General features: G+C 49.5%; 1 pseudogene; it reads left to right on the top strand.

The window, feature by feature from the left end:
* Positions 1 to 4,422: 4,422 nt before the first annotated feature.
* Positions 4,423 to 5,979, top strand: LOC140853841 (nicotianamine synthase 3-like; annotated as a pseudogene).
* Positions 5,980 to 8,016: the final 2,037 nt, after the last annotated feature.

Below are 8,016 nucleotides of genomic sequence, written 5' to 3'. Positions count from 1 at the left end.
TGAATCATCGTCCCTTCAAACAAAAGAAGCAGAATTTTATGCCCGAGTGGCAGAAGATGATAGCTGAAGAGGTGGATAAGTTGCTCTAGGCAAGCTTCATCAAGAAAATAACTTATCCGAAGTGGATTGCGAATGTGGTCATGGTGAAGAATGCAAATAAAAAATAGTGAATCTGTATCAATTTCATCAATTTGAATAAAACCTGTCTAAAAGACAGCTATCCCTTATCGAGGATCGATCAGCTTGTCGATGCTACTTTGGACCATAAGCGCGTAACCTTCATGAATGCCTTCTCTAATTATAACCAAATCCGGATGGCGCCTGAAGATGAGAAGAAAATAACTTTTATTACTGATCGAGGTCTCTTTTGTTACAAGATCATTACTTTTGATCTAAAAAATATAGGTGCAACTTATCAGCACCTTGTAAATAAAATCTTTAAGTATCAGATTAGATGAAACATGAAGATGCTCGTTAAAAGTAAATCCGTGAGAAATCATATCGACAACCTCGAAGAAGCCTTCACTACCCTGTAGAAGTACAAGATGAAGCTGAACTCGGCTAAGTATGCTTTCGAAATGACTTCAAAAAAATTTCTAAATTATATGGTCTCCAGCCGAGGAATAGAGATCAATCCGGAGAAGATCAGGGCTGTGTAGGAGATGGCTCTTCCAAGGATGATCAAGGAGGTGCAGCACCTCACAGGAAGGATTGCCATTTTGAATCGGTTTGTCTTAAGATCGGTTGAACGATGCCTACATTTCTTTCAAGTTCTAAAATAGTCAAAGAACTTTTAGTGGACCGAAGAGTGCTGGAAAGCCTTTGTAGATCTCAAAGACTATCTTGGCTCCACCTTACTGCTCGACAAGCTTGATCCTGATGAAGAGTTGTTCTTATACCTTACGATTTTATCCGCCGTAATGAGTGCAGTGCTAATTCCAGAACGAAGCAAAATTTAAAAGTCAATCTACTACATCGATCGAACTTTGAGGGATGCAGAGACCCAATATTTTAAGCTGAAGAAATTCGCTTATGCTCTCCTTATTGTGGCTTGAAAGCTCCGATCTTACTTTCAAGATCACACCATCATTCTCCTAACAGACCAACCTATAAAGAATATCCTCCATCGACCAGACACGTCAGGATGAATCACAAAATAGGCAATCAAGTTTCTGAGTTTGACATTCAGTTCCAACCTCGATCATCCATTAAAGTTCAAATCTTGGCCAACTTCATGGCCGAATGTACCATTCAGAATGAGCCAGCTGGACAGAAAGAAGACGAGCCCCATGTGCCGATAGACGAAAGCCCTTCAAAAGCTGATATTGATTCTTAGGTAATATATGTGGATGGCTCATCCAACGGAGTAGGATCCTCTTGGATCTGGAGGGGATAATAGTTGAGTATGCCTTGCGCTTCGAGTTTTCTACAATGAATAATGAAGTCAAATTGAAGCCTTAGCCATAAGACTCTGAATAGCTAAAGAGTTAGGGATATGATAGTACCTTAGCCTGATCAGATTGTTCCTGCATCTCTATCAATAGCACCGCCACCAAATCTGACTTTGCAGCCACCACCATCAGAATAGCTGTGGGTCTCTCCCTAAAGTCTAAAGAGGAGACAAACCCGCCAAAGCCACCCTAGAAGTCTGAAACCAAAAAGGTGGCGATCTCTGAGCCTGAGATCAGATCATGACTCAACCTTTGGTCGGCGATCTCCCCAGCACTCTGAGGCCTATATCGCCGGAGATGCTGTGCTCGAGCGACGACTTCGGAAGATTGATCAGTGGATTGAAGGCGATCAGTTATACTTTCTCGATAACTTACGACGGATTCAATAATAACCCACCTTTTGATTCGAGGATTATGCAGGAGCCACTCCCTTGATACTTCAAGACTTCGTAGTTGGAAAACTATGATGGAATTACCAACTCCATCGATCACTTTGAGAGCTTCAAGATGGTGATGCTCCTCCATGGAGCCACCGATGCCATCTTTTGTCGAGCTTTCAACTCTACTCTAAAAGAGGTGGCTCGATATTTGCATTTAAGATTATGAGACATGCCTCCAATCATTTGATTCTAATGGTCAACTCGCAAGCTAAAACCATCTCCATGAATAAGATTGGAAGCCACAAGATTTTGAACCACAGTGAAAGATGGGCAAGCAATGAAAAAATAGTTCGATCTTGGGAGTTTACAAGTCGTCCAAGACCTAGGGGCGTTGGCTTTTTGGGCGAGGGTTGAAGCGACATCGTCCTTTTTAATTGGATGCCCTAAAGCTTCCACAAAAGCCGCTCTCATCAAATAGTCCTGAGATTCTCAGTTTATAAGAGTATGGAATGAATGTCATAGCCTTGCGAACCGATGGGATGAGTGGAGGGATATCAAGAAGGAGGCAGTCAGAGAGCGGGCATTCCATGTTTGAAGGTTTTTGATGATTGTCATTGTAGGTGAAGAAGGTTTAAGGTGAGATATAAGGATTTGCGATGGGGGTTTCCGGTAATTCTGGAAGATGTGGCCAAACTTGCGACAGGAGAAATACTTAACCGGGTTTCAGCAGTTTAGTTTTATGTGGTCACGATCTCCACATCTGAAGTATACCCCTTCTTAAAGGGATGGAGAGGGTAGGTAATCAGGTCTGCATGACCTAAGCATGGAGATTTTGGAGGATAACCTCGAGCAGTGAGAGCCGAGGATGGGATTTTGGTTGGTGAAGCAGTGATAGTGATCCGATCGGCATAGGTTTCCTTGACTACTTCGGTGAAGGATCGAATTTTTTGAGTCGAGGGAGGGATACGGATCTCTTCTGGAGCAGTGTGATGGTGCCGTTGTGATGGAAAAGGACCCAATATCCCACTGCTCGAGGATAAAGGTTGAAGCCATGAGGAGACGATCGTAAGAGGCGGAGGCCTCTTTCCTAGTGGGACAGTGTTTGCACCTGTTAAAGGTGTGAGACCACATTCAATGAAGCCGGAGGGAATAAGAGTTTTGGATCTGACAGTCAGCTATCGATCAACTACTTTTCTAACGAGAAAAGCTCGATCATCCTTAGATGTTCGTGCCCCTCGCAAAAATCATGATGGAGGAGATATATCAGGAGAAGACATATTTCTGTGGGGGATATGGCTCTTTTCTGAAGCAAACATTCAGATTTTAGAAGTCGGAGAAGGCAGATGCTGAAAGTGAGAGTATCGCCGCCTCCATAGGAGAGGAGATAAGTGAGAAGGGTGAAAGTGTCGAACTGTATGGCATTGTAGACATCGAGAACTTTTACTAGGCCGAGAATGATAGTAATGGCCACGACTTCGATGTTTCATGGAAAACATATGAGTCCACACATTGATGTGTGAGGCAAGTGGTTTGAGAAAGTAAGTGGTTTTGAATAAAACTTCAATGATCGGACCGATTATGAAAAAAATTATGGTCGGACCGTCATCGCCTGTCACGTCTCTAAAGCACACCGTGTGTATGTAATATACTAAGAAAATATGAATAGATAAATCCCTGAGAATTATATGATGTTTATCAAAACTATTCAAATATCTTTAGGATTTATCTATTCTTATTTTTTTAGTATTTTAACATACGTATAAACACACATGGCATGCTTCCGAGACGTAGCAAGCAATGGTGGTCCATGGAAGTTCTATTCAGTGGTTTTGCGGGGGTGTGAGGGGATTACTTCTCTGTCGGGCGGATTGATGGGATGGGAATCAGGAGCAGCTAGCTGGACGCGCAGAGCAGACTTTCCCGTTCCTACATGAGCTAAGCATCGCTTTTGGAAAGGTGGCAAGAAAGTTTTTGAGGATTGTTGAAAGAGTTGAGAGGAGCCATGGAGGTTTCTCTCCAGAGCTTATCTCACTGAGAGGAGCCATGGGGGTTCCTAGAGCTGCACACACTCTAGTTCTTTTAATAAAAGATTAGCATAGAACAGCACACAGCGGTGGTCAGGCCCGAAGTAGCCAGTTCATATCCATTTTTAACCGGGGCCCATGTACCCCACAGCTCGCTATCCCCGTAGTGGGCCGGCCTGTCGTTCCCTCCCCAGAGGGCATATTCGGTAAACCCAGTGTGAAAGGAAACCATGGTACCAGAATCCAGTAATAAATTCCCATTAAATCCTATGATTGGCTCTACTCTTGAGTTCCCTCATTACTACAATAAATTATAGGTATATAAACGATGGACGGCTCCCCTTGCTCTGAATATCCACACATGAATCGGTATCTGCCATCTGTAACTGTTGATAGAACAGGTGCTGTCATCAGAAAACCAGTGGCGCAAAGGAAATGAAAGACCACAGTTGGTGGGGTCCATCAACAGCCATCCCTTTCCAACCCTATCCATCCACCACCCTTGAGGGTCCACCCCGCACTGCCCATATATACACTCCACCACCCCTTCAACCCTTGTAGGGGAGGGTGGCGTGTACGTGCCTAGAGAACAACCTCTCCCCCAAGTCCTAGCCTCCTCTCTCTGTGCTCGCGTCCAGCCTATATACAACCCTCATGGGGATCCAAGAAGAGAAGTTAGTAGAAAAAATCTCAGAGATCCATGACAGCATCTCCAAGCTCCCAAGCCTCACCCCTTCCAAGGAAGTGAACACCCTCTTCACCGAGCTAGTTCTCACCTGCATCCCTCCAAGCCCCATAGATGTGTCCAAGCTTAGAAAAGGAGTCCAGGAGATGAGATCCAAGCTCATCCAACTTTGTAGCGAGGCCGAAGGCCTCTTGGAAAGCCACTACTCTGACATTCTAGCGAACACCTACGACAACCCAATGGATCACCTGGACCTCTTCCCATACTATTCCAACTGTCTACAACTAAGCGTACTGGAGTACACCTTGTTGGCCCGGCACGCCACGAGCCCACCAGCCTGGGTGGCCTTCGTGGGCTCGGGGCCTCTGGCTTAGAGCTCGCTGGTGCTGGCCGTGCGGCACATGAGGCGGTCCGGTTCCACAGCTACGACGTGGACCCCAGCGCGGCCGTGCGGGCGCGGCGCCTGGTGCGGGCCGACCCGGACGTGGGTGGGCTCGTAGCCTCTGGCTTAGAGCTCGCTGGTGCTGGCCGCGCGGCACATGAGGGCGGCCCGGTTCCACAACTGCGACGTGGACCCCAGTGCGGCCGCGCGGCGCGGCGCCTGGTGCGGGCCGACCCGGACGTGGGCGCGCGCCTGGCCTTCCGCACCGCGGATCTCTTCGGACTCACCCGCGAGCTCGCCTCCCACGACGCGGGCTTCCTGGCCGCGCTCGTCGGCGTGGCGCGCGAGGAGAAACTCCGAGCCGTCGAACACCTGGCGCGGCACATGGCGCCCGGCGCGTACCTGGTCCTCCGTAGCGCCCACGGGGCCCGGGCCTTTCTCTACCCTGTGGTCGAGCCCGGAGATCTCAAGGGGTTCGAGGTGTTGTCGGTTTACCACCCAAGTGATGAGGTCATAAACTCGGTGATTATAGCGAGGAAGGTGCCACATGGTGGGGTGGGGACGGGGGGCAGTGATAAGGACCTGCAAGTGCTGTGAGATGATGCAAGGGATGAATCACTTGGGGCATGGGGCCATGATGGAGGAGATGGCACTGGAGGAGCTGCCCTCGTGAGAGTGGGAGAGACAAAGAATGTCTTGTTGAATTGGTGGCTGGCAAGATGTTGTGTCGTTTTTATGTGCTCATTCTGGTCTATGGTTTACCATAATTTGTGTTTTGGCTTTACAAGTGTTTAGTGGTAGGTGGTATCATATCAATATTTTCAACCGAAAAATTCTGCAACTAGCTCAATGACCGCCACTTAATCATCTTAACATATCCCCGTTGAGATGGTTATAGAAGTTTTTAGTTCAAAATGCTGATGTAGCATCTTTCCATTGACTTTATCTACAGCACACGTGGTGGAATAAGTCTATCAAGGATTCCTTGCACAGAGCACACCAGGACCAGCATGACCCTGAGCCCATGAAGGCCAGTCGACTTGCCGGGCTTACAACGTTTTTTCCAATAGGCTTAGTTGTAGATATAGTTGTAGTATAGGAAGAGGTCCGAGAAATCCATTGGGTTGTCATGTAGTGTTGGCCAGGGTGTCAGAATATAGTGGCTTTCCAAGAGGCCTTCAGCCTCGCCACACAGTTTGATAAGCTAGGATCTCATCTCTTGGACTCCTTTGATTAGCTTGGACACATCTATGGGGCTTGGAGGGGATGTACGTGAGAACTAGCTTGTTGAAGAGGGTGTTCACTTCCTTGGATAGGGCTGAGGCTTGGGAGCTTTGAGATGCTGCGTGTCATGGATCTCTGAGTTTATTTGCACTAATCCCTCTTCTTCTTGGCTGCTCATCTCCATGGCAGGTTAACTGCATCACTGGCTAACATTACACACGTCCCTTGGAAGGTTTGAAGGGGTGGTGGAGTGTTTACATGGGAATTGTTTATGGCCCCCATGGCTAATGGATTTAAGCAGGATGGAAAGCGATGGTTCCCGGCGAGCTGCGGCGTATTCTTGTCGTTTGGGCCTTTGTGTAGTATGATTGCGTTCCATCTCAAAGCAAGCCGTTCTTAAGTTGCACTTAGTGATACATTAAACTATAGTAGTACCATTCTTTCCTCTTTTTTCTTTTTTGACCGAATATTATAGTAATAGTACTGTTGCTGCCAATCGCCTCGTCGTCCGATCGCCGGAGAACGTGCACCTGCAAAAATGAGAAGTCCACACTGACCGGAGGCGGCTCCGGCGGGGACCCTCCGACGGTCAAGTCAGAGAGGTGACTGGGCAACAGTGAAATGAAGGCAGAGAGCTCAATCGAGAGAGGGAGGGAGAGAGGAGCGAGCCTGTGGTCTCGAGGTCGAGAAGTGGACTGATCCCTTGCACTGTTGCCCTCCTCGATATATATAGTGGAGCGGGTATGGCGCCGTCATTAATGGCGCGGACAATTGAGGAACTGTCAACTCACTGTAGATTGTCAGAGTCGTCGTGAAAGTGTCACGTCGCCGTGGGGCTGTCAAATCACCAGGGTTGACAACGCCCTCGGCGGGACAATGCCCCTAGAAGTCTGTGCCGCATGTTGCTGTCAGGACTGGCAAGGTCTGGCGGCTGTACGGCGATCGGAGGAGCCGACCGACCCTAGGTCGGTGGCCAGCTGAGTGGCGTCGGGCCCCTCCGTTGGTCGGCGAGCCTTGCGTGAGTCGGCCATCAGACTTCTAGGTTCAGTCGGTCGGGAAAAGCATGCCTGGCCGACACATCCTCAGTCGGTTGTAGGCCGTTAATTGGCCGGTGATGGCGCCGGTCGGTCGGTCCCTCCGTCCGTCGGTCGGTCGGTCGGTCCCTCCGTCCGTCGGTCGGTCGGTCGGTCTCTCCGTCCGTCGGTCGGTCGGTGGGTATTCCCAACAGTTGCCCCCCTCCACTCCTGAGTCGGACGGTGAGCTGGCCGATGTTTTTATTTGGGCAGCTACCCTGGGCGAACAGGAGTGGATTCGTCGTATGCAAAAATTCGACCGTACTGTAAGTTGATCCGATGTCAGGCGTCTCACGAATGCCGAGCGATTCGCTGACGTCAGACGTCTAGTCGGTGTCAGATGTCACGTCTTGTCGTCGTCAGACGTCACGTAGGCGTCAGGAGGTCGGGTGCCGGACGATTCGGTGTCAGACGACCGGATATCCGGCGCCTTCTGGGGAACGCAGACCGTCGTGGTGCGCTGTCAGGCATCCCATCGGGAACGCAAATCGGCGCGGGCGCTTTAATGCGGAATCGCGGCCCCACTTGCCACGTGTCGGAGGTGGTTGGGCCGGCGCCCCCTGCATTTAATGGGGCGGTGCGGCCGCCCAGGGATGGGGCGCGCCGAATCATCAGGCCACCCGAAAGCCGCCACGTGTCGCACATCCGCGAGGCTTCGATCAGCGCGGAGACATCTCAGCCGTCGGACGGCCCTATATATATAGGACCATCCGGACCCAGGCCCCATTGTTGACATTTTGCTGCAGAAACTCTGTCCGGGCGATTTCTCAGTCGTCGCGGGCAGAGCCTTTCCTCCT

This window comes from Elaeis guineensis, chromosome 14, assembly GCF_000442705.2.
Source record: "Elaeis guineensis isolate ETL-2024a chromosome 14, EG11, whole genome shotgun sequence".
Lineage (NCBI taxonomy): Eukaryota > Viridiplantae > Streptophyta > Magnoliopsida > Arecales > Arecaceae > Elaeis > Elaeis guineensis.
This window is presented reverse-complemented; position numbering and strand designations above follow the sequence as displayed.